The sequence below is a fragment of the Triturus cristatus genome, chromosome 1_2 (genome assembly GCF_964204655.1).
Source record: "Triturus cristatus chromosome 1_2, aTriCri1.1, whole genome shotgun sequence".
In the NCBI taxonomy this organism is placed as follows: Eukaryota; Metazoa; Chordata; class Amphibia; order Caudata; family Salamandridae; genus Triturus; species Triturus cristatus.
The window spans coordinates 717757692-717785432 of record NC_140580.1 but is presented as its reverse complement, the minus strand read 5'-3'; the positions used below and the strand labels follow the sequence as shown (position 1 = coordinate 717785432).

General features: G+C 49.4%; 1 protein-coding gene across 1 annotated transcript in view; it reads right to left on the bottom strand.

The window, feature by feature from the left end:
• The window catches only part of ANO7 (anoctamin 7), a 227047-nt gene that overhangs the window by 134778 nt on the left and 64528 nt on the right, over window positions 1–27741 (bottom strand). The gene's annotated exons all lie outside the window — the stretch shown is intronic.

Below are 27741 nucleotides of genomic sequence, written 5' to 3'. Positions count from 1 at the left end.
AACAAAATTCAGGGGGACATAAATACCTTTATTTGGGCAGGAAAAGGTGTGAGAATAGCATGGAAAAATTTGAGACAGAAGTTAGAGAAGGGAGGTCTAGGATTACCGAATTGTAAATTGTATTCTTGGGCCTTTTCATTTGAAAAACTTCAGATTATTGATTTAGAGAACAAAGGGAGCTGAACAGATATATGTGGCAATGACATATACTGATCAGAGGACTTCTTGTATAAATTTGGGTCACTCAAATAATTCAAGAAGGTCAGGCTAAAGGTTTTAAAGACAGGTATGGTATAAAATAAGGATTATGTGGGGAACCCCGTATTAATCTGTATTGGCAGTGATTTGAGAATCCCCAGGGACATCTGAGTGTCTGAAGGACACCCTAAGTCGACCACTCAAAGCAGCAAAATATACAAGATGGGGATATCTGAGTGTTGATGGTGAGCTGAGACCCTGGAGGATATGTAGTCTAAATATTGGAAACTCAGCTCCTGGGTGGGGGCATTAAAACAAGGTAGAGATATGGAGGACACAACACTGGAGATAGACTTACACATGTCTGGTGCACATATAAAGGAAGTGGAGAAATGGTACCAACTACTGTGCGACGCAGAGGATAAAGGGATGCCTCCACCTTATCAGAAATGGAGCGGATGTTTGGTGGATAGAGAGGCGGAGAATTTATAGCAAGTATCCTTTGAGCTTCTATACACCATTGTCAGTACTGCTTCCCTAAAAGGAAACCATATTTTCACTATACCTAGGGCTTACTGGACTCCTCAGAAAATGTCAAGACTGGCAAAATCAAGTGAAATCTCCTGTACCCAGATGCGGACGATAAATATATGTTTTTTACATGTCCAGTTTTAAAGGCGTTCTGGGAGGACGTAAGTATGTTAATAAGGGCGATTACAGGATTTGAGTTTGGTAAACATCCTTTACACCGACTGGGTTACAACGCATGTCAAGCCCCCTAATTTTTTACTCTGCAGTTACTTTTACAACGCAGGGCTTTACACTGCAAACCATTGCAACTCATTCCCCATTGCAACGCCCTGTGGAGTTATAATAGAAAATTGCGTTGTAATTGACAATGCGACTTGCGGTGTAAAGCCCTGCGTTGTAAAAGTTGCTGTGGAGTAAAATATGCGGGGTAATGGCATGCATTGTAAACGCGTGCAGGGTAAAGGGTCATATTCTTTGAGTTTATGGTAAGCCCTAACTCTATTTTGTTTGGTGTCGGAACAGGAGATATTGGAGAACAAGATCGAGAACATAAAAAACAGTTTTTTAATCTTATGTTGCTTAGGCAGCATTTAATATGTAGAAAATGGGATTCACCCTGGTGGTCAATGCCGAGTGTCCGACAACAGGGCGGCTCGATGGACCAGACAAAGGAAGGCGAATACAAACAGCCCGTGTCAGAAGCAGTTGGTTAAGAGGGTAAAGCAGCTCCAAGATGATGAGGACAACTACAAAGAATATAAATAAAAAAAAAGAAGCAATCACTGCCTCCACCTCCATTTTGAGACAAGTCAGAGAAAGAACCAATAGAATGCCCTCAGTACACACTTAGGGGCAGATTTATGAGGCCCGTTGAGCCATCGGAACGTCACTTTTTGTGATGTTCCGTGGTGCAGAAGCCTGCGTGATATTTATCAGGCAGCACTGAGCCACTTTTTGTGGCTTAATGCTGCCTCATAATTATCAGTCCCTTTAACGCAGTGTTCTGCGTTAAAGGGGCGTGCAATGGGTGTTGCTGGGGGCGTTCCCAGCAACATCCATGGCCTTTTGACACTGCCCCAGATTTACGAGAAATCGTAAATCTGAGGCAGCGCCAAAAGCTTCCGCCTCCCCAGGGGAGGCGCAAGGGAGGCGCAACGGGGAGAAATATCTTTATTTCTCCTCGTTTTTCCTTTTTCTATGTGTGCTGCATTCAGCAGCACCCATACAAAGAGGAAAAACCTCTTGTGATTATTTTTGTACAGAAAGGTTTCCCTTCCTGTACAAAAATATTCATCTCCGCAACGCAAGCACCCTTGCACCATGGTGCAGAGGTGCCTGCGTTGGCGCAGGCAGCCCATTGTGCGCCGGCGCAGGGGAAAAGGACAGGAATGCGCCGCATTTTATAGATACGGCGCATCCCTGCCCTTCTCTTTTGCCGTAGGGAAGCGCAGCAGGAAGGCCTGCTGCGCTTCCCTACGGCAAAACCTCATAAATCTGCCCCTAAGTACCACTAGTTAGAGCCAGAAGATGTCTGACTTATAAATGTAAAACAGGCAAGGCCAGAAAGGGGCTGCACAAGAAGCAGCTCCACGGCAATTATCTTTCTCTGTATCAGGTGAAAAAAACGTTTTAGCCTTGGTCTATGCAAAAATTCACAGCTCACTGAAGCAAGGAAATGCGCTACATATGAATGAAATTTGACAACTATTTATTTGTAGTATCCCCGAGGCACCATTAGGCAAAGGATTTTGCAACTAACTAAAAATCCACAAATTGCTTGATGATTAATAATGTACAAACCGAAAATGACTTCAGGGTTGAACTTTTCAATAAACGGTGCTGCGTCATTCCGAGTTCTGAGGAAATCATCAAGCGTGTGCAAACAATAATTTAATGGCAATTTGTGTAGAGATCAGGATTTCGAGTAGGGCTCAGCTACTTGAAGCCTCATTTAGAATTCGGAGGGATGTGAGCCTGACCATAAACTGACGGGTCCCCAGCAGCGCCCTGCTGAGGGCTTGCCTGCCTCATTTAGATGGTGTAAACCATCCTTGTTTTTGGTGTCAGTCTCAGCTGGCTCTCCTTTTGGAAACATTTGACTGGCAGGTCGTATGCCACAGGGCTGGGGGTCAATGTACTTCAGAACAACCGCCCTATTCAGAGCGATACTTCAGACATTCATTTTAGTTTTTCAGACGTACATTTTAGTTTTTCAAGAGCAAACTCTCAAGAGCAAAGGGAGTTTAGAGTTGAGGAAGAAAACGTTTGGGCTGCAGGCCCAACATACATACATGCCAAAAGACCCGATTCAGGCTGGAGGCTCCTCATTTTTTAAGCCGCAATGTCTTTATTTTAGCGGTCTCCTGTCTAAAATTGCCTCTGCTCTCATACAAGTCAATGGGGAAAATAAATTCCCCTTAAATGTGGGTTTGGGGAGCAGCCTACCACAGGGAGGTCTGCCCCTTGGGATTATTAGGAGGGTGGTGCAGTCCAGCGACTGCCATTTTGTGGTTTGGGCTATATTGGGCTATATTAGTATCCCAAGAATATATAGTGACTGTTTTTGGGCTTCCTACAACCATGTTAGGTACAGGTGACCTGGTGATGGTGGCACGGAGTCGTTAGTGTGATCTTTTCGTGATATTCTGGCTAGTGTTTTGTGCATTTAGGTGCTGTTAGTGCTGTGGTGAGGCAACTGTTTAGTCCAAAATAGAGGAGGTGATGCAGCTTTTGCATGAGGCAGGGCGCATGGACTTATTTGTTGGTGGGGAGCACGAGTCACGCGCGGTCAAGCCCGGCTAGCCAGGCATCAGACTGCGTGGCCAATGCAGTGATTGACCGTTCGCTGGCTTGCAAACTGGGGCAAGTAAGGTGAGTGTACAGGGCAGCTCTGCCATAAGGCCAGCCGCCCGTGTAGTGTGGGTAGGGCAGGGCCTCCTTGTCTGGTGAGAGCCTGGCCGCAATGGCTGTGGAGGGCCTCTAGGCTCCATATCGAGAAGCGGGGCTCGGACCACAGAAGGGGCAAGGGTGGATACAGGAGCTGGCAGGTGCCCTTACAACCTCAGAGTGGGGATATGGCCTTAGGCACTGGGATTGGCTCCAGAGGGCCCCGCAGGGGATGCGGTCACGCTGGTTGGCAGTGGGCTCTTGGGGGGAAGTTGGGTACTGGAGGGTGCAGGCAGCATGGCACTGTGAAGCACAAATTGGGGGTAACTCTTAGGGGCAAGGCTTAGAGGTGGCGGGGGGCCCCCTCAGGCTCAGGGCCCCGCGACGGCACTAGTTGCAGCCATGTGGGAATGGAGCAGGGAGGATGACGAAGGAGAGACTGAAGAGCAGGTTGCTGGGGTGTCCAGTGGTGCGGTAGGTCGGTGACATGGAGGGGAGGTCGTAGAGGGGTGGTATTCCCGGGAGGTGGGTGCAGGAGTCTGCATGGGGCCAGATAGCAGGGCATGGGTCCCTGACGTAGAGGAAGTCTGGCACAGGGAGCGAGTTCACCAGTCCTTTTGCCTTTTTTACAGGTGGAGGAGCATTGTCGGTTTCCAGACTCAGGAATGCTTGGTGCAACTCAAGTGCACCAATGTGAAATGATGTCAGGGCCCAGTGCGGTTCACTGGATCTCTTAAGGGCACCATGTTGCAACCAGGGCAAGTAGGTCCGGAACAACCTTGTCGGCTCCACCTGCAGGACGGTCACAGAAGGCCTCCGGCTTTTATGGTGCAACAGACAAACAGGTGGCACCGGCAAAGCAGTATGGCAGGGTTCTTACTGCCTCCCTGGATGCTACATGTCGGCCCATGACCCATGAAAGTTCAATTGTAACATGTCAGAGTGTGAGTGCAGGCCCCTGCTGGGTCAAGGCGGAGGACAATTTTGCTGTGTAGCTGGTGGATTATGAGAAGGACAGCCTTGAGGAAGGCGAGGTGCCGAATGGAAAAGAGCCCACGGCGGCACGGATTAGAGCACGGTAGGGAGGTCCCACTAATGTGTTCTTGTCTAATGTGTTGCAGACAACTGCTGCTCAGCAGAGTACAGTGTTGGGGACACGGAGGCCACTGGCGAGGGAAGGCATCTGTACGGGCACCAACCTTGGAGCTAGGTAAAGGCTGGTATGGGTCCATAATGGTGTCCACGGTTGTGGAAGCAGGAGGCAAAAAAGGGTGGGGGCTGGTGAGCGGCTGCGTAAGGGTAAGTAAGTGGCTGTTGTGGTGGTAGGCATAGATGACGTGACAGGCAGTGCGAAAGGAGAGCAAGGAAGAGAGACAGAGGGTAGTGGGAGCAGTAGTGTTGGGGCAGACAGCGAGAGAGTAAAGATGACAAAGGTAACAAAAAGAGGGTCTGGAAAGCAAAGAGCTAAAGGTTAAGCGGCTGCCATACATACATGCAGGGGCGGCTGGTGACATTTGAAAGTGTCGGGGCGTAAAATGATTGCAAAGGAAGCAAATAAACAAAAGGACCGTTTTTTACTACATGAGCAGTTGCGAGGGTGGGGGGTCGCGAGGGGTGGTCACGCGCGGGGGTGGGGGGCGGTCGCACGGGAGAATACATTTAAAATTAAGAGGAAAACTTACCTGACCGCCTCTGCTCCTGGTCCGCGTTGGCACCTCTGCCCTCTTCAAACTGGAACAGCACGTCAGCACTGCAGTGGCAACCCCTCAGCCAATCCTGGCGCTTCTGCAGCGCCAGGATTGGCTGGGGGCACAGCCTACTCTTCGCCCACCGCCTGCCCATTAGGAGACCGAGGGGCTCCTAATGGGCATGCGCAAGTCCGTGAAAACACAAGTGCGCATGACTGGGCACGGGCTAAAAATTAGCTCACCATGCCCACTCATGCGCACTTGTGCTGCAGTGCTGCTTGGTCTGACAATGCATGTCAGTCAACATGACGCCGGACCGCCCACGGTCCGACGTCATGCTGACTGACATGCATTGTCAGTTCTCCCCACCCTCGGCATCTCTGAAGGATTAGTTACTTACCTGTAATCCTAGTTCTCTTCCAGGGGTATCCTCATCAAAGTCATAAGCATTAGAATATTCCCGCCCATGCGCGGGATCCCGGAAACACTATATTATATGTGCCCCACATATATATATCTCTATACATATATACATATATGTATAAACAAGCAACTGCAGCCAATAAAGCACTAGAGCTGAAACATGCTGTAAGGAATTTCCACTATACATAAAAAATAAGCATTCTAAACATGAGAAACAACATTATAACTTGTTTAGAAACTGTTTTAATGCTCAGAAAACAGCAGAAATTCGTATAAATCACTGAAAGCATAGGAAGCTCCCAGGCTGCATGGCTAATACCCAGTCTAAAAAGACTGAAAAGCTAACTAATAGCTGCATAGCAATAAACTGACACCGTGCCTTTAAGGCACACCTGACCCCCAACTTCCCATCATGCCTCAGGGGTGACAGTTAGGTCAGTTGTTCTTTGCGGAAACTGAAAAGCCATGGCACAAAGAAATAACAACCTCGGAAAAGGATAACACACCTTTGCCCGGGGAGGCGGGAGGGTTGCTTATGACTTTGATGAGGATACCCTTGGAAGAGAACTAGGTTTACAGGTAAGTAACTAATCCTTCTCTTCCAGGGGATCCTCATCAATAGTCATAAGCATTAGAATAGAATAGCGAGCCTCACCTCATCTCCCTGCGGGCAAAGGAAAAAACAGAGAATGAACAGTATGCTTAGATAAACCAAGCTACCCAAAGAGGTTCATCAAGGAGGCTTGGCCTACTTGAGCATCCGCTCTGGAATCGGATTCTAGGCAGTAGTGCCTGGTAAAGGTATGAACCGATTTCCAGGTGGCCGCCTTGCAAATCTCTGCCATAGGAACGTCATGCAAGAAAGCTACTGTGTCCGCTTTCCCCCTAGTAGAATGAGCCTTAGGGGCCAAAGGTAAGGGCCTTTTCGCCAGCTGGTAAGCTAAGGTAATGCAAGAAACAATCCATCTGGAAATGCATCTCTTAGCGGCTGGGAAGCCTGTTCTCATGGCGCCATAGTTGACAAATAGTTGAGCTGTCTTCCTAATGCCTTTGGTACTTTCTAAGTAGAATTTAAGTACCCTCTTGAGGTCTAAGGAATGAAGCGACCGCTCAGCCGGGGTCGCTGGGTTCGGGAAAAAAGATGGAAGAGAAATGGACTGATTAATATGAAAATCAGACACCACCTTAGGGAGAAAAGATGGCTGCGCCCTTAAGACCACTTTGTGCTGGTGAAAAACCGTGTACGGCTCTTTGGTACACAGCGCTTGGATCTCGCTTACTCTGCGTGCCGATGTAATGGCTACCAGAAAAGCGGCCTTCCACGACAAATGCTGCAAGGAAGCTCTGTGGATTGGCTCAAAAGGTGGACCCATCAATTTGGACAATACTAAATTCAACTCCCACGGAGGAGAAGGGTTTCGAACAGGGGGGTAAACTTTCTTCAACCCCTGTAAGAAGTCCTTGACCACCTGCATCTGGAAAAAGGAGGGTTGATTGGGAGACCTCCTGTACGCTGTAATGGCAGACAAATGGACCCTGATGGATGCATACTTTAAGCCTGATCTCGCTAAGTGCAGAAGGTAAGGGAGAATGACATCCTCTTGCCCCTTCGTAGGATCAAGGCGGGTCTCTCTACACCAAATGAAAAACCTCTTCCACTTAAACGCATAAGATGCTCTTGTGGAGGGTCGCTTCGCTTCTTTTAGAATATGCATGCAATCAGGAGGCAGACCTAAATGTCCGTATTGCAGGACCTCAGGAGCCATGCTGTTAAGTTCAGTGAGGGAAGGTTGGGATGAAGAATCCTCCCGCCCATCTTGGACAGCAGGTCCGGCCTGCGAGGCAGTCGCCTGTGAGGTCGCACTGACAGAGGGAGAAGGTCCGGGTACCACCACTGGCACGGCCAGTCCGGAGCTATGAGGATCATCTTCATGTTGGATCTGAGCAGTTTGAGAACAACCTTCGGAATCAGAGGCAGGGGTGGAAAGGCGTAGGCAAATGTCCCTGACCAGTCCATCAAAAGAGCATTCCCCCTGGTCCCTGGACGGTGGAATCTGGACGCGAAGGCGTAGCATTTTGAATTTTCGTCGTCTGCAAACAGATCTATTTCTGGACGACCCCAACAATGGAACAGGTCTGCCACCACCTCGTCGTGGAGCACCCAGTCTGGCTGATCTTCGAAGTGCCTGCTGAGTGCGTCTGCTTTGAGATTTAACTCCCCCGGAAGGTGCACTGCCACTACCGAGAGGTTCCGGGCGAGCAGCCAGTGCCAGATCGCCTGTGACTCCAGGGAAAGAGGACGTGACCGAGTCCCGCCTTGTTTGTTCAAGTAGAACATGGTCGTGGTGTTGTCGGTCTGCACCAGGACTGAATTGGCCTTGATTGCAGGGAAGAACGCCTTTAGAGCAAGGTGGACCGCCCGGAGTTCCAGCATATTTATGTGGTATCCCTGCTCTCTTGTAGACCACCGACCTTGTATCTGGAGGCACCCCATGTGTGCCCCCCAACCTTGCAGAGACGCGTCTGTCACCACCGATTGCACTGGAAGTGGCTGGTGAAAAGGGACTCCCATCATCAGATTGTTCTGACGAGTCCACCAGGCAAGGGAGGATTTCGCCGCCTGGGAGAAAGAGATTTGATCTCCCCAGCGGCCTGTGGACTGATCCCATTGGTCCTCTAGAGCTTGTTGCAATGGTCGCATTCTCAGTCTGGCGTTGGGAATGAGAAAAATGCAGGGCGCCATGGATCCCAGCAGTGATGCTACCTGCCGGGCTGACGGCCTCTGCATCTGCTGCATAAGCCTGCATTTCCGCTTAATTGAAGACAGTCTCTCCTCCGAAGGATACGCTTTTCCCACGCTTGTGTCCAGAACGGAGCCAAGGTAGTGAATGGTCTGAGTGGGCTGCTGCACGGACTTTGCCATGTTGACGTGAAGGCCGAGACTGTGCAACTGTCTTAGACAAGTCTGGAAGTCTTTCCTCACCTGTTGCTGGGATGGAGCTTTCAGCAACCAGTCGTCCAAGTAAGGGTAGACGAATAGACCCTGCCTGTGTAGGAAAGCCGCCACCACTGCCATACATTTGGTGAAGACTCGCGGAGCCGACTTGAGCCCGAATGGAAGGACCTTGTACTGATAATGCTTGCTGCCGACCACAAACCGCAGGTATTTGCGGTGATGTCTTGCAATGGAAATGTGGAAGTACGCATCTTGGAGGTCCACCGAACACATCCAATCCCCTACTTGCAGATGTGGACATATTTGATGAAGCGCCAACATACAAAACTTCTCCTTGACGATGACTTTGTTTAGGAGACGAAGGTCTAGAATCGGCCGAAACTTGTCTCTTGATCTTTTTTGGGCACAAGGAAGTACCGGAAGTATACTCCTCTTCCGATTTGCGAAGGAGGAACTTTTTCTATGGCCTGTTTTTGAAGAAGGGCCCTCACCTCCTTTTGGAGCAGCTTTAAGTGGTGAGGACGGGACTTTTTTGGCGGTATGTCTTTTGGACGCGCTCGAAAACGTAGCGCATATCCATTTCGCAGTATATTCAGCACCCAGCGATCTTTTGTGATGCTGTCCCACTCTGCCAGATGTTGTGAAGCACTTCCCCCCACTGGAGTGGGCAACGGTCGTAGAGGAAGCCACAGCTCATGACTTTCCTCCTCTTGTGGTAGTGGAGGACTGTTGCTGGTGTCCACCTCTCCCCCTGTTGGACTTTCCGCCTGTAAACTGCGATTTTCCTTGGGTCTTATTCTGAGACCACTGAGGGGTTTGAACCCTCTGTTGAGGCCCCTTGCGTTGGGTGGGTCTATAACGGCGCTTGAATTCTTTTTTCTTCTCCAACAGCTTTGAGGGTGTCCAGTTCAGTTTTCATGCGCCCCATCTCCTCATCCGTGTGAGTGCCGAAGAGGGAGGAGCCAGAGAACGGGAGGTTTAAAATCCTTTGCTGTGCATCCGGCTTGAGCACTGTCAGCCTTAACCAGGATGACCTTCTGGCGCAGACGCCGTGTGCGTAAGAATGGGCTGAGAGCACCGCACCATCCGCCGCAGTGCTAATCGACTGATTAGCCACCAGGGACCCTTCAGTGACTATTTCTTAGAAGTCCTTTTGGTCCTCCTTTGGGAGCTTGGATTTGAACCGCTCCATAGAGTCCCAGAGAGCCCTATCGTATCGGCCCAACAGCGCCGCCGCGCTGGAGTCCTTGAGGGAAGCCGCTGCGGACGAGCAGGCCCTGCGCCCCCAGAAGTCCTGGGTTCTGCTCTCCTTATCCGGCGGGACAGAAGAGGTCGCCGATACAGCATGAGTCTTTCTTGCGGCCGCCACAATTACTGAGTCCACAGGAGGGTCCATTTTGACAAAGACCGGATCAGAGGCCGCCGGCTTATATTTTTTGAGGATACGAGCCGGAACCCCTTTTACGGTTGCTGGGGTTAGGAAGGTGTCCATGACGGGTTCCATGATCCCTGGGACCAAAGGCAGCAGTGGACGAGACGCACTCTTTTGGTGAAGCATTTCGAAAATCACCGACGTGGTGACTTGCGGAACTGACATCTCAATCCCCAGCTTCTGCGCACCCCTCTGCAGCACCTCATGGTAGGTGTTGATGTCATCTATGGGCGAGACCCTGGACACCGGGCTGCCCGATAGCGTGGGGGAGTAGTCCCTTAGTGAGGACCTGGTGGATGAAGAAGATGACGTTGATGGTGACCTCCTATCCCTGCGACGATCACGAGCCCGTGATCCGGCTGAACGCCCCTCCCGCCTGGGGGAGCGCGATCTACGTCGCCGCCTCTCAGGTGACTTCTCACGTGCCGGCCTGGGAGGACTTGCTCTGTCCACTTCCTCCACCAACCTTTGCAGCGCAGAGTCATGCACTTGGCTGACATATTCCCGCATTCTCCTTGTAGCCCCTGAGTCCTGCCAATGATGTGCTGGCAGCAGCCATCTGGGCGACAGTCGTACCGCAGAAATGGTCTCTTGAGGCTGAGGGGAAGACCTGCGGACTTGGCTGGCAGACTCTCTTGGAATTGCTGGTCTTGGAGATGCCCCTGAGCGTGAGGAGGAATGGAGCGAAGCTGACTCCGTCACCAGGACCACCGACCTGTCCGAGGCCTGTCTCGACGTCGACTGTGGTCTTGACGTCGATCTGTGACTTCGCCTTCTTTCTCGCCGGGACTCTCCTCTTCTCGACGTCGAACGATACCTCGATGTGGACCAGTGTCTATGTTCAGCAGGCGAAGAATGCCGCCTCAACGTCGAACGGCGGTGTGAAGCCGACGACGGAGGCCCTCTCTCCCTCGACACCGAACGTCGTCTCGATGCCGGCGGAGATGCTTCCATTCTCGACGTCGACGTAGATGGTACCCTCGACCCCGATCGCCGCCTGGATGACGACGGCGGAGGACTCTTCGCTCTCGACGTCGATCGCTGATGGACTCGCGGCGACAGAGGGGATCCTGCCATCGACGACGGAGGGGTGACACTCCTCGACGCCGATCGTCGCCTGGTTGACGACGGCGGAGGTTCCCTGCTCCTCGACGCCGATCGTCGCCGAGTTGACGACGGCGGAGGCTCTCTACTCCTCGACGCCGATCGTCGCCGGGATGACGACGGCGGAGGTTCTCTGCTCCTCGACGCCGATCGTCGCCGGGTTGACGACAGCGGAGGGGTGTTGTCTCTCGACGCCAATCGTCGCCGGGTTGACGGCGGCGGAGAAGCTATGGTTCTCGACGCCGTTCGCCGCCGAGTTGACGACGGCGGAGGCTCTCTACTCCTCGACGCCGATCGTCGCCGGGATGACGACGGCGGAGGTTCTCTGCTCCTCGACGCCGATCGTCGCCGGGTTGACGACAGCGGAGGGGTGTTGTCTCTCGACGCCAATCGTCGCCGGGTTGACGGCGGCGGAGAGGCTATGGTTCTCGACGCCGTTCGCCGCCGAGTTGACGACGGCGGTCTAGTCTTCAACGTCGACAACGTACCTGCTCTCGACGGCGAGCCCGCTGTCGAAGGTCTTTTCTTGGAAACATGACCTACCGGAAGATCTTTTCTCAGCGCCGGTCCCGACGCTGAGGTGGAAGGACGCGAGGACTTGCTTCTAGAAGTAGTTCTAGACCTCTTGGAGCCCTTCCTCACCGGAGACCGTCCTCTCGATGGTTGTGCCAGGCCATAAAGGCAAATTCGTTCCCTGTCCTTCAAAGTTCTCTTGGACAGGTTCTGGCAGTGAGGACATGTCTTAGAATCATGATCCTTCGGTAGACACAGGATACAGACCTCATGAGAGTCAGTCTTGGCCTTCTTCTTGCCACAAGAAGGGCAAGGATCGAAAAGAGATGGCATTTGAAGGTTGAAAAAAAAATGCCCAAATCTGCCTAAAAAAGCCTCTTACTTCTGTAGATGTAAAACGTCGAAGTAAGGGAAAAAACAGTTGTAAAACAGACAATATTTTCTGAAAAACTCAGAAAAGAGTGGAGCTCTGTTGCCAGGATCCTTCCAGAAGGAGCCAGAAAGAACAACTGACCTAACTGTCACCCCTGAGGCATGATGGGAAGTTGGGGGTCAGGTGTGCCTTAAAGGCACGGTGTCAGTTTATTGCTATGCAGCTATTAGTTAGCTTTTAAGTCTTTTTAGACTGGGTATTTGCAATGCAGCCTGGGAGCTTCCTATGCTTTCAGTGATTTATATGAATTTCTGCTGTTTTCTGACCATTAAAACAGTTTCTAAACAAGTTATAATGTTGTTTCTCATGTTTATAATGCTTATTTTTTATGTATAGTGGAAATTCCTTACAGCATGTTTCAGCTCTAGTGTTTTATTGGCTGCAGTTGCTTGTTTATACATATATGTATATATGTATAGAGATATATATATGTGGGGCACATATAATATAGTGTTTCCGGGATCCCGCGCATGGGCGGGAATATTCTAATGCTTATGACTATTGATGAGGATCCCCTGGAAGAGAACTTAAGTAAACTAAGTTCAGAGACACCGAGGGAGCTGCGGGCGCGTGCGGGGGGGCAACGCCCCAACGCCCCAATGGACGCACCGCACCTGCATACATGGGCATGAGAAAGCCATTAGGGACGCACTTGAAGTTGGCTACAAAGGAAAAGGTTTATAAAGGGGAATGTGTTCAAATGTTCAAGCTGCTATACCAGGAGCTGAGCTCCAAGAAAGGGTCAAAGGAGGAGGCATATGAGCTGGACGAGCGGCTGAGGGTCCGCTTGGCCATTGAAAATTGGACGGCGGCATTCTTAATCTACACCAATGTCTACTATGAGAACACTGCGCAGCATTTTTAAGTATATGAATGTGATACACAAAGCTCAGATGACTTTTAAGGGGTATACCTAGGTGCATTTAGCTGGGGATCATGAAGCGAAGTGGGGGTAACTTGATACAGACCTCTGGCAGCACACCATGGGCTCGCTAACTTTGGAAAGACCATTTTTAATGGCCTGTGGCTTGCCAATAGTATATCTACCCTTTCAGGGCACCGCACCCAGATAGGAGTGGGACCTACATCAAAAGGACAAAGAGGGGTGGGGATACCTGTTGGGACTACAACAAGGCTTTCTGTACCAGGGAGTACTGCAAGTTTTGGATGGGTGCTCAAAGTGCGCAGGCAGGCGCACACTCATTCATTGTTTCGGGTCCACAGGCAGGAACAAGGGACAGAATGTGGGACAGTGGCAACTATATGCTAGCGGTCAGGAGACTCACCAGCACTCCTATGACAACAGAGGGGGGAGGGGCACAGGATCTGGGGCAAAGGCTCGTACTCTGGTTAAGGTGGATAGGTTGGAGTACTGGCTGGGTTTCATCGATCGGTCAGAGGAGGCGAGGGTGTTGAGGGATATGGAAATTGATAATTATTTATAAAGAGCAAAAATTGCCCACGGGTGTCTTGGCGCTAATGCCCATGAGAATCTGTAATGTGGCAGAGAGAGAATGAAGCAAACTAAAGAGTGGTGGAATAATGCCAGTTTTGAGGTGTTTTCTAAAGATGTTAAAATGTGGCTGACCTCTTAGATGCCTAGGAACCTCAAGAACCTTTTTTTGGTTTTGGGGATGGTCACCTTTTTAGATGTTAGGGAAAGCAGACCTCTGCTTGGGGTATACCAAAAAACATTTTCCTTTAAGTACTCCCTACCAGTACCATGGAGAGTTTTTGAACTGTGCATAAGGCTTTAAGGCCACTCTCTTTTTTACTGGGAACCAATAAAGCACATTCAATGCCTTGGAGAGAGTGGCATTTCAGAATTTTCTTGAGAAGCCTTGCCGCTGCATTTTGCAGTCTCTGTAGTCCTTTCAAGGGGCCTTGGTGAATGCCCAAATAAAGGGCATTAGAATTTTCACTCTCTCCTTTTCCCTTACTGTGACAGTGGAGAGGGGGACAGCCAAGCATATATAATCTGAAACTGTACTACAACTAACACAGCCAGTTTGGGCTGCTTGTGAGAAGTTGGCCTGATGTATGATGTCACTAGTTCTAGTGTACACCTTATATCAGTCCAAACAACCCTTATGGTGATTGGTTGTAAAGTCAACCTTATAGACCAGCTATACTGGTGGTAGGATGGACAAGAGCAGTCTTAGGCAAACTCTGAATGGCATGTGAAGCCAGCTGTGATACCATATATAATCCCTTGAATACCAAATGAAAGGACACCACAACAGATAAATATATAAAATAAAGTGTATTTATTCTAGTCAAACCCTCAGCACTCTTTATGAGATTCGAGGTAAGTACAACACAGTCTTATTTAAGCATACATTAAGTCACACAGGTAAGTAATACAGTTAGGCCCTAGGGGCCACGCAAACCATATACTAAAGAAGTGGTATAAGGACCACTGTCACAGAAATAGAATAGGCCTAGGCCTAGGGAATCGCTGGGGCTACACTACACTATCAACAGTTAGGAAGTGGGAGGCCCACGGGATTCAGGTGCAGAGTGGAAATACTCACGCGTAATGCGTAAAAGTCGATAGAATCACTAGCAGTTAGAAATAAATAGTTTTATGACACTTCTGGTATAGCTAGAAAGTCGAGACTCGGAAACTAGACCCTAGGATAGTCAATACTCTTGTGAGCACCGAAGTACCCAAGTTACCTAACCCACGGGCTGCGGGTGCATAGGTGTGAACTTGCGTTGGGTTTCGTCGTGGACTTCTATGGATGCCTGAAGGAAAGTTGCTGACAGGCAGTCAGTGCAGAGTGTCCGGTGGATCCCAAGGCCGGGATCAAGAAGGAAGGGTATCTGCAAGCAGAAGGGACAGAGTCAAGGTCACTAGCCAGTGACCACGTGGAACCAGGAAGGAACAAGGCGATGTCGTGAAGATTGCAGGTGAAGAGGTGAAGCTTGTCGCAGCAGCCACGGGTACCAGGAGACGTCGAGGACGACCAGGACCAGGAGGCGAGCCGTCCCACAAAGGCTCTTGCTGTCGGCGGAGTCGAAGTCGAACTAGGACTCACCAAGCCTTGGCAAGCGGAACCCACAAAGAATGGAGGACTTGCTTCTGGTGCAGACCAGGAAGGTCTGGGGTGCTTCTCTTTTGCAGTGAAGCGGGAGCCAGTCTGGAGGAGCCAAACCAGCAGTGAAGATTTAAAGGTGTGTCGTCGCAAAGGCCGCTAGCCAACGGGCAAGCAACCGGACAGACGCGGCAAGCAGGAAAATGCAGAAGGGCCCCACGCAGGACTCGTGGAGTGTGGGGGGCTGATCTTCAGTGCAGATGGTGCTTGGGGTGGGGCTTCTCAATCCCCGGTGCACAACTTCGAGGGTACCTCAGAAGCTGCGCTGGAAGATACTCGCCACTTTTCCCAGGTAGCCGGTCCCACGTCTCTCGTCGCCTCCACGGATCTCAGCTCGGCTGTAGATGTGGATCAGGGTTGGAGAAGTCTGGAAGTCAAGGCTCTGGTCGGGCTCTGCAGTCGGTCCCTCGTAGAACTTCAGCAAAGCAAAGGGGTAAGTCTCTTGATGGTGCCTGTTTGTTGGCTGAAGACGGCTGAAATACCAGAAACCGGTCCTAGGAAGCTTGTTTCCGGTCCAGGGAAGGCATGGCTTGGCAGTTCGGGCTTGACTGTTCCCATGAGGCACAGGGTCAGACTGATTTGCATATGGCCGTGTCTGAACTGGGGTGGCAGAGTGGGCTAAAGAACGGTGATGGATCAAACCCAGATCTGTTGACTGGGTGTGAGTGTTTGATTGGTTCTGATGCTCCGTCCATCACCACCCCCTTTTGTACCGTGTTTGCACAGGGTAGCCACTCCTTGGCCACAAGGGAGATTCTTCAGTCTTCTTCTTTCGTCGAATGTCGAAGGTCCAGAGTTTCTGTTCAAGTTGCAGGTTCAGGATAATCTAATCTCCTGGGGCCCAGCTACCACTCTTATACTAATCTGGGGGGCTGGGTTGCCTGCTAGGTCACGCCTTATGGGTAGGACCTGGGAGGGGGGTGGTTACACCACCTTCCCTTTGTCCAGTTTCGCGCCAGGACTGGGACTGGTGTGCCCCAGCACCAGTTTGAACTGGACTATGCATGGGACACCTTGTGTGCCCCAGGCAGTGTCTCGTTTCATTCATCCCTCCCTGCCCCAATACACTAAGGCCTGTCTGGGGTGGTGCTCGCACCTCCCAAGGCAGGAAACCTGTTGTCCAAGCCTCCCGTGCTGGGATCACTCCCAGCAGCAGGAGGTCAGACTTGTGTCGTGGCAGCAGCATCCATTTTGTGATGCTGGGGCTCAACATGTCTTCTCCCTCTAGAAGGGAGGGATAATATCCTCATCCCCAGAAATGGGATGGGGGTATTATTCCAAAGTGTTAGACACCTTACACGACATGTTTTGATAAAGCCAAACCATAGTTACCATAACCGTTTAAGATTATAAGGCACTTTAAGAGTATATGGTAGGCTATATCATAGAACAGCTGTTCCGAAAGCTGCAGACAGGTTCAGCTCATGCTAGAGCACCATCTCACATGTTACCAAGCACTCTGCCTCCAGGATTGTTAAGGCCTGCCATAGGAGTGGCTGATAGGTACACATGTGTCTATATATAAGTTAGGTATAGGAATACTACACCTAAGCAAGGGGTGATTACATGACCTTGCCCCAGCTGAGTGATCAGCCAGTTGTGTCATAATGGAAGGCCAGGCCAGGGGTGGCATAAGACATGCTGCAGCCCCTGGTAGGCCTAGGGTACACCTATGCCCTGGGTACCTAAGGTACACTGTACAGGGGCCAATAAGGTGATCCTATCCAAATGGGTTATGCACCTAAAGTACATAGTATTAATTTAGAGAGAGAACAGCAGGGCTGTGGGTCTGATTAGCAGGCCCACAGGCACATCTAAGTCAAAAACCAGTAAAGCAAAAGCAAAAAGTGGGGGTGAACATAGAAGGCAGACCCTACTCTCCTACACAGCCCCCCCCCCCCAACTTAGGGACATTAAACTAACCTTGACCAGTTGAGTCTTCATGTTCTAAGTGGAAATATCTGGAGAGTCCATCTGCATTGGCATGGTCAGTCCCAGGACTATGTTCCACTGTGAAGTCCATCCCCTGTAGGGAAATGGACCACCTAAGAAGTTTGGGATTTTCACCCTTCATCTGATTTAGCCACAAGAGGGGCTTATGGTCTTTCTGAATCTTGAAGTGAGTGCCAAACAAGTATGGCCTCAGCTTCTTCAGGGCCCAAACCACAGCAAAGGCCTCCCTCTTAATAGCTGACCAACGTTTCTCTCTAGGGGTCAGCCTTCTACTTATAAAAGCAATGGGCTGGTCTTGACCATCCATATTAAGTTGTGAAAGAACAGCTCCCACACCCAACTCAGAAGCATCTGTCTGGACAATGAACTCTTTGGAGCAGTCTGGACTTTTCAGAATAGGTGCACTGCACATGGCCTGCTTCAGGTCATCAAATGCTTTTTGACAGCTTACTGTCCACTGAACTTTCTTTGGCATTTTCTTGGAGGCCAAGTCATTAAGTGGTGTCACAATGGACCCATAGTTCTTAACAAACTTTCTGTAGTACCCAGTGAGGCCCAAGAAAGCTCTGACCTGAGTCTGGGTAGTTGGAGGAGTCCAGTTCTTTATGGTCTGGATCTTGCTCTCCAGTGGTTGAACCTGACCCCCACCAACTAGGTGGCCCAGGTATACATCCTTGCTCTGCCCTATTTGGCACTTAGTGGCCTTGATAGTGAGGCCTGCCTTTTGCAGGGCCTCTAAAACATTCCTCAGGTGGACCAGGTGATCCTCCCATGTGGAGCTAAAGACAGCAATATCATCAAGATAAGCTGCACAGTAATCATCCAACCCAGTAAGGACTTGATTCACCAACCTTTGGAAAGTGGCAGGTGCATTCTTCAAACCAAAGGGCATTACCTCAAATTGATAATGTCCTCCTGGGGTCGAGAAAGCAGTTTTGGCCTTTGCATTCTCAGCTAGTCTGATTTGCCAGTAGCCTGCTCTCAGGACAAATGTGCTCAAAAACTTAGCAGCTGCCAGTCTGTCAATGAGCTCATCTGCCCTAGGTATTGGGTGGGCATCTGTCCTAGTGACAGCATTGAGACCTCTGTAATCCACGCAAAACCTCATCTCTCTCTTACAATCTTGGGTGTGAGGTTTTGGCACAAGAACTACAGGACTAGCCCAAGGGCTCTCTGAAGGTTCAATGACTCCCAGCTCCAACATCTTTTGTACCTCAACTTTTATGCAGTCCCTGACATGGGCAGGTTGCCTGTAGATTTTACTCTTCACAGGCAGACTGTCACCAGTGTTCACCTCATGGGTGCACCAGTTTGTCTGACTTGGGGTCAGAGAGAACATATGTCTGTAGGATTGCAGAACTTGTCTGCAGTCCTGTTGCTGATGGACAGTGAGGCTGTCAGAAAAGACCACACCATCAACTGAGCCATCATCAGGGTTCTGAGTCAACAGGTCTGGGAGAGGGTCACTCTCTTCCTCCTGCCCCTCATCTGTAGCCATGAGTAAGCCCATGTCTGCCCTGTCAACATATGCCTTCAATCTGTTTACATGAAGCACCCTGTGGGGGCTTCTGGGAGTCCCAAGGTCCACCAAGTAGGTGACTTCTCCCTTTTTCTCAACAATAGTGTGGGGTCCAGACCATTTGTCTTGGAGTGCTGCTGGGGCCACTGGCTCCAACACCCACACTTTCTGCCCTGGCTGGTAAACAGTCAGCACAGCCTTTTGGTCATGCCAAGCTTTTTGGAGTTCTTGGCTTGCCTCAAGGTTTTTAGAAGCCTTCTTCATATACTCTGCCATCCTGGAGCGGAGACCAAGTACATAATCCACTATATCAAGTTTGTGTTGTCTGAGAGGTCTCTCCCATCCTTCCCTTACTAAACATAGGGGTCCTCTTACAGGATGCCCAAACAAAAGCTCAAAAGGGCTGTAGCCAACCCACTTTTGTGGGACCTCTCTGTAAGCAAACAGAAGGCAGGGTAAAAGGATGTCCCATCTTCGACCTAAGCTTGTCTGGAAACCCTATTATCATTCCCTTTAGGGTCTTGTTGAATCTCTCAACAAGCCCATTGCACTGTGGGTGATAGGGTGTGGTGAACTTGTAGTTCACACCACACTCCTTCCACATTGCAGTCAAATATCCTGACATGAAGTTGGCACCTCTGTCAGAATTGACCTCCTTTGGAAAGCCCACTCTGGAGAATACTCCAAGCAGGGCCCTTGCCACAACAGGAGCTGTTGTGGTCCTCAGGGGAATAGCTTCTGGATACCTGGTGGCATGGTCCACTATCACCAGTATGAATCTGTGCCCAGATGCTGTTTGTGGGTCCATTGGTCCTACAATATCTATGCCCACTCTTTCAAAGGGAACCCCCACCACAGGTAGTGGTATGAGGGGGGCCTTTGTGGTGCCACCTGATTTGCCACTGGCTTGGCAAGTGACACAGGAGCGACAAAACTCTTTGGTATCTTCTGACATATGGGGCCAGTGAAAGTGAGGGACAAGCCTGTCCCAAGTCTTGTTCTGGCCTAAGTGTCCTGCAAGGGGAATATCATGGGCCAAGGTAAGAAGGAAGCCTTTGAACTTCAGTGGTATGACCAACCTCCTGGATGCACCAGGCTTGGGGTCTCTAGCCTCTGAATACAGTAGCCCTTCATCCCAATACACTCTATGGGTACCTTGAGCATTCCCTGTAGCCTCAGCAGCAGCCTGCTGTCTGAGGGGTTCAAGAGAGGGGCAGTCTAATTGTGCCTGCCTCAGATCTGCCCTTGAAGGTCCCCCTGTCCCAAGAAACTCAACCTGATCAGGTTCAAGTTCTTCTAGGACAGTTCCTTCAGGGCTCTCAGAATCATCCTCCTGTGAGGGCTGATCCAGTGCCTGAGGCAGGGGGGAAGGCACAGCCTTTACCCTACTGCTCTTTCTCTTGGTTTGTGACTGGTCCATAGTTTCAGGATTCAGCACTTGTTCAGTGGTGCACTTTTTGGCCTGTGACCTGGTCACAGCAAGGACATGTACATCTATCCCCAGCATTTCTGCATGGGTCCTATACTCCACTTCAGACCAAACTGAAGTTTCAAGATCATTGCCCAGTAAACACTCCACAGGAAGGTCTGAACTAACAAAAACTTTCTTGAGGCCAGTTACCCCTCCCCAGGAGAAGTTAACAATTGCCACACTATGGGAGGGAGTGGCATTGCTAGTGTTGGTCACTAGGTAGTTCTCACCTAGTATGATCTGTCCAGGGTCCACAAAGGCAGGTGTCACCATTGTGACACTAGCCCCAGTGTCCCTGTAGGCCTGAGCCATTCTTTGGTTGATAAAAGGAGTCTGTCTGTACTTGCCCAGGTTACTGGGGCCTACAGTAGAGGACAAAGCTATGTCCCCATCACAGATCAGAACAGCCTGAGTAGGTATCCTGACTAGGCCAGAGTCCTCCTCAGTTCCCAGAGTTAACCCTACTACACCCTTTTGCTGGGAACCACCACTTACAGCTGAACTAGGAGGTACAGTTGCCTTAGGGGCAATGGTGGCTGGGGGCTTATCCTTTTTGGTGCACTCACTAAACCAATGTGAGTTGGACTTACAATAGTTGCACCATGGTTTCTTTTGGCCATCTTTCTTTTTATCCTTTTTGGGACCACCTCCCCCTGAGCCTTTTGGGGGCCTGGTGAAGACTTCTGGTCTTTTTGTTTCTGGTCATTACCCTTCTGGTCTGCCTTTTTCTGATCACCGCCCTGGTTATGGTTTTTCTGCTTAACTCTAGTCCTGACCCATCTATCTGCCTTCTTTCCCAATTCTTGGGGAGAAGTCAGATCAGAATCAATCAGGTGTTGATGCAGTAGCTGGTTTTGACAGTTGTTAAGGATTTGTTCTCTCATGATCAAATTATACAATCCTGTATAGTCCTTAACCTTACTTCCCACTAGCCAGCCTTCCAGAGCCATAGTGGCACAATCTACAAAGTCAGTCCAGTCCTGAGTCTGTGTCTTCTGGGTATCCCTGAACAACAACCTGTATTGTTCAGTGGTTAAGCCAAACCCATCAATTAGAGCACTCTTCAGGACAGTGTAATTGTCTGCATCCTCATCACTAACTGTGAGGAGCTTGTCTCTACCTTTCTCAGAGAAGGAGAGCCACAAAATAGCTGCCCACTGACTTTGGGGTACCTGCTGTACTTTGCAAGCCCTCTCCAAAGCAGTTATCCATTTGTGGATGCCATCCCCACACTTGTAGGGAGGGACAATCTTGCTCAGGTTTCTATTATCATAGAGCCTGTCTCTATCCTTAGGGATATTGCTGCCACCAGTGGGTTCTAACCCACTTAACTTTTGCTCTCTAGCCAGAGCAAGCTTCTCCTTGGCAAGGGCAAGTTCTTCCCTCTCAATCCTTAGATTAGCTTCCCTCATTCGGGCTTCATGCTCTTTTCTCTGGGGGGAAGTCATTCCCTTGTGAGAAGAGGCATTAGAGATGCTAGAGACATGGGAGTGGATGGATTCTCTTGAAGGGGATCTGTCTCTCATGCTTCTCTGGTTAAGCCCACTTGGGGGTCTGTATGGGGGGACCCCATGCAAACTCCCATGTAAGCTTAGGTTAGCCTGGCTAAGTCTTCCTACTTTACCCTGGCTGTCTACCTCCTCATCTGAAGTCCCATCTGACTCATCTGTGGTGGGTAGACCCTCCCCTGTACCTAGGGTACCAGCCTGTGAGGCCCTAAGAGCATCATATTCCTCTAGGATCTGTACTAGCTGAAGGAGGGTAGGGTTTGCACCCTGTTTTAACTTTCTGGTGGTACACAATTGTCTCATCTACTGAAAAGTTAGGGTATCATATCTAGAGGGGATCTTTCTCAGACCTGCCCCTCCTGAGAGAGAATCTCCTTGATCTCCTCCCAGAGACATGATCTAGTGAGGGTGTGGTGTGTGCACCTACCAACACTAGTTGTTTCTACTAAACCTCTCTAGTAGTTGTAGTCAGGGTGTGTTAATCCCTTCAACCTACAACAACAAAGTCCAGTAGTACTTAAGTATTATAATCTATGTTATATGTACCTAAACAATATCTGTGTGATCGTTCAATTTAGTATCTCAAGATTACAATGGTATTACAACAGCAAGCTCAGATCCCAAACGCTGCTCACCAATGTGAGAAGTTGGCCTGATGTATGATGTCACTAGTTCTAGTGTACACCTTATATCAGTCCAAACAACCCTTATGGTGATTGGTTGTAAAGTCAACCTTATAGACCAGCTATCCTAGTAGTAGCATGGACAAGAGCAGTCTTAGGCTAAACTCTGAATGGCATGTGAAGCCAGCTGTGATACCATATATAATCCCTTGAATACCAAATGAAAGGACACCACAACAGATATATATATAAAATAAAGTGTATTTATTCTTGTCAAACCCTCAGCACTCTTTATGAGATTCGAGGTAAGTACAACACAGTCTTATTTAAGCATACATTAAGTCACACAGGTAAGTAATACAGTTAGGCCCTAGGGGCCACGCAAACCATATACTAAAGAAGTGGTATAAGGACCACTGTCACGGAAATAGAATAGGCCTAGGCCTAGGGAATCGCTGGGGCTACACTACACTATCAACAGTTAGGAAGTGGGAGGCCCACGGGATTCAGGTGCAGAGTGAAAATACTCACGCGTAATGCGTAAAAGTCGATAGAATCACTAGCAGTTAGAAATAAGCAGTTTTAGGACACTTCTGGTATAGCTAGAAAGTCAAGACTCGGAAACTAGACCCTAGGATAGTCAATACCCTTGTGAGCACCGAAGTACCCAAGTTACCTAGCCCACGGGCTGCGGGTGCATAGGTGTGAACTTGCGTCTGGTTTCGTCGTGGACTTCTATGGATGCCTGAAGGAAAGTTGCTGACAGGCAGTCTGTGCAGAGTGTCCGGTGGATCCCAAGGCCGGGATCAAGAAGGAAGGGTACCTGCAAGCAGAAGGGACAGAGTCAAGGTCACTAGCCAGTGACCACGTGGAACCAGGAAGGAACCAGGCGATGTCGTGAAGATTGCAGGTGAAGAGGTGAAGCTTGTCGCAGCAGCCACGGGTACCAGGAGACGTCGAGGACGACCAGGACCAGGAGGCGAGCTGTCCCACGAAGGCTCTTGCTGTCGGCGGCGTCGAAGTCGAACTAGGACTCACCAAGCCTTGGCAAGCGGAACCCACGAAGAATGGAGGACTTGCTTCTGGTGCAGACCAGGAAGGTCTGGGGTGCTTCTCTTTTGCAGTGAAGCGGGAGCCAGTCTGGAGGAGCCAAACCAGCAGTGAAGATTTAAAGGTGTGTCGTCGCAAAGGCCGCTAGCCAACGGGCAAGCAACCGGACAGACGCGGAAAGCAGGAAAATGCAGAAGGGCCCCACGCAGGACTCGTGGAGTGTGGGGGGCTGATCTTCGGTGCAGATGGTGCTTGGTGTTGGGGCTTCTCAATCCCCGGTGCACAACTTCGAGGGTACCTCAGAAGCTGCGCTGGAAGATACTCGCCACTTTTCCCAGGTAGCCGGTCCCACGTCTCTCGTCGCCTCCACGGATCTCAGCTCGGCTGTGGATGTGGATCAGGGTCGGAGAAGTCTGGAAGTCAAGGCTCTGGTCGGGCTCTGCAGTCGGTCCCTCGTAGAACTTCAGCAAAGCAAAGGGGTAAGTCTCTTGATGGTGCCTGTTTGCACAGGGTAGCCACTCCTTGGCCACAAGGGAAATTCTTCAGTCTTCTTCTTTCGTCGAATGTCGAAGGTCCAGAGTTTCTGTTCAAGTTGCAGGTTCAGGATAATCTAATCTCCTGGGGCCCAGCTACCACTCTTATACTAATCTGGGGGGCTGGGTTGCCTGCTAGGTCATGCCTTATGGGTGGGACCTGGGAGGGGGGTGGTTACACCCCCTTTCCTTTGTCCAGTTTCGCGCCAGGACTGGGGCTGGTGTGCCCCAGCACCGGTTTGAACTGGACTATGCATTGGACACCTTGTGTGCCCCAGGCAGTGTCTCGTTTCATTCATCCCTCCCTGCCCCAATACACTAAGGCCTGTCTGGGGTGGTGCTCGCACCTCCCAAGGCAGGAAACCTATTGTCCAAGCCTCCCGTGCCGGGATCACTCCCATCAGCAGGAGGTCAGACTTGTGTCGTGGCAGCAGCATCCATTTTGTGATGCTGGGGCTCTGGTTAACTTTAACCGGGTAAGTAGGTTTCAACATGTCTTCTCCCTCTAGAAGGGAGGTATAATATCCTCATCCCCAGAAATGGAATGGGGGTATTATTACAAAGTGTTAGACACCTTACACGACATGTTTTGATAAAGCCAAACCATAGTTACCATAACCGTTTAAGATTATAAGGCACTTTAAGAGTATATGGTAGGCTATATCATAGAACAGCTGTAAGGACATGGTTCTGAAAGCTGCAGACAGGCTCAGCTCATGCTAGAGCACCATCTCACATGTTACCAAGCACTCTGCCTCCAGGATTGTTAAGGCCTGCCATAGGAGTGGCTGATAGGTACACATGTATCTATATATAAGTTAGGTATAGGAATACTACACCTAAGCAAGGGGTGATTACACGACCTTGCCCCAGCTGAGTGATCAGCCAGTTGTGTCATAATGGAAGGCCAGGCCAGGGGTGGCATAATACATGCTTCAGCCCCTGGTAGGCCTAGGGTACACCTATGCCCTGGGTACCTAAGGTACACTGTACAGGGGCCAATATGGTGATCCTATCCAAATGGGTTATGCACCTAAAGTACATAGTATTAATTTAGAGAGAGAACAGCAGGGCTGTGGGTCTGATTAGCAGGCCCACAGCCACATCTAAGTCAAAAACCAGTAACGCAAAAGCAAAAAGTGGGGGTGAACATAGAAAGCAGACCCTACTCTCCTACACTGCCACCCTGTAACGACAAAGCGTTGACGATTACATGTTATATTTTATATGTTGTAAAAAAAACAATAAAAACTATATCGAAATAAAAATAAAAAAAATTAAAAAAAGAATAATCAAGTCTTGAAAAGACTAGAGAAATTTGGACTATCTTCTCATTTCCTTCGGGCCTGTAATAGGAAGAAACAGGATGAGGTACGTTTTTTATCTGATCTGTGAAAGAGTTGTGAGTCAAAGATTACCCCCAGATGCCTTACTTTGGGTACAGGCATGGGGAGAAAGCCCAATGAATGTGGCCACCAAGCTAAGTTCAGGAGAGAGGTGTCCTTCCGAAAAAGGAGCACCTCCGTTTGCTTGAATTCAGCTTCAGGCAGTGACTGCTCATCCAACTGACTATTGATCTCATGCAATTGTTAAAACAGTGTGCTTGTGATTGACACTATGATCTGTCTATCGTCAGCATAAGAGATAGTTTCAAATGGAGTTTTCAATTGAGGTATGACGGCCCCGAATGAGGAGATGAGCAGGCAATTTGTGGTCTGCAAAGGAGTATGGGCTGGTAGTGCAGGACAAGCTAGACAAGGAGGTTTTGGAAGGCAGGATGGCGGGCCTCTTTGAGGACTGGCCCACGGAGGCTTAAATTGAGTCACTAATTGGTGTGGTGCCCAAGAAGGAACATGGGCAGTATTGGTTGATACAGCATTTGTCCTGGCCTGAAGGTGGATCAGTAGATGATTTCATTTCTGAAGACATAGCATCAGTGTCATAAATAATCTAGCCTCGCCACATATTAAGCAATTTAACTGGACTATGCTTGTATGATGCTCAGTGTAAGGAAGTATTTAGTACTACTAACAACTTGCCTTGCCAATCATCGGTCCTTTATAAGGTCTTCTTAGATTTAGCACCAAGAAGTCAGCCATAAAGATTTGTGGTCCTTTGCGAGCATGAAGGGTAAAATGAAGCACTCATAGTCTTACCGGAGTAAATTATTGCCGCTGGCAAGCAGTCGAAGGCTGCTGGTGATCATTAAGGGCCTCATGCAGGTAGCATACCAGTTACCACTTCTAAAATACCGAACGATACCGAATCGGTATTTTAGAAGTGGTAACTGGTATGTAGGTAATGAGTCGGTATTTTTTACCGAATCGTTACTAGTCGGTAATTACCGAATCGGTATTTACCGATTCGGTAATGAGGCATACCTTCCCATTGATGGGAAGGTATGCCTCATTACCGAATCGGTAAATACCGATTCGGTAATGGGGGGAACACATACAAGGGTGGCAGGGTGTCACATTGACACCCTGTTGCACCCCTGATTCGGCCATGTGTGCACATGTGGCACACATACATGCCCTAAGGGCATGTATGTATGCCACATTGCACACTGCTACGCGCCTAAAAATGCATTTACACATACATTCATTATTTACCACCAACTATAAGTTGGTGGTAAATACCGACTCATAAACACACACACACACTCCCCCTACATCTCGATTTTGCTTTCGGAATTTACCGAATCGGTAAAATTACCGATTCGGAAAAGTTACCGATTCGGTAACATTACCGATTCGGTATTATTACCGAATCGGTAATTTTACCGATTCGGTAAATTCCGAAAGCAAAATATGTCCCCCTACATACCAATGGCCAAAATACCGGTCGGTAACGGTATAATTACCGAAAATCGGCCGTTACCGACCGGTATTTGGCTACCTACATGAGGCCCTAAATGTCTTATGGACCTGGGAATTAATTATTTGCCGTGGGCGTTCTGGGTTTTTTGGGTACACTCATGCTATGCTAGGAACATTCATGTCTCCTGAGGGCACTCATAGCCTGTATGAGGCTTTTGCGGTCTGCTGGGATTATTCATTGTTTTTTGCGTGGTGCACAATGGCTTTCTGGTGATTATTCATTGTCTGCTATTGACACTGAAAATCTGATGCAGTGGTGTAACTACCAGAGGTCGATGAGGGTACCTAAGACCCATCTTCTTCCAAGTAGCAAGGAACTAATTCTCCAGAGTGGAACTTTGATTTTACCTTCTTTCTGGACCATAAGATAGCCCTGCTCCTAAACAAAACAAATCCAGAAACGTTTAAGGTGCTACTCAGCAGGTGAGAACTCTTTGGGCCTGCATCATACTCCCGTGCGGGAGATCACATCCAAGTGTCTAGTGCAGGCTTCTCCAATGAGTATCTCGCGAGCTACTGGTAGTTCTCCAGCTATCTGGAAGTAACTCTCCTGTGTACAGTCCTGCCTAATACATTAGAAGCTTTTGCTTGGCTGAATAAAATGTATGTATATCAAAACTAAAGTGTGTATTCAAGATTAAAATGTTTGTATTTTCAGACCTCGTGAGGTGGTTTTTGGGGAGACTTATTACTAAACTCTTGGTGCCAGGGACATTGCAGCTATGGTCGTTATACATTATCCATGTAGAGGCATTCCACATTGATAAGGATTTTCTTTACATTACTGCTGGAATCCGTGCCTCAAGGAATGAGGTGAACACTGCTGATAATATTGCATGTGGTGGGCATTAATGCACTCTTCTCTGATGGGGTCAGGATTAAGCATGAGTAGCTCTTACTATACAAAAGGTTGGAGACCCCTGGTCTAGTGGCTTTGGGAGCC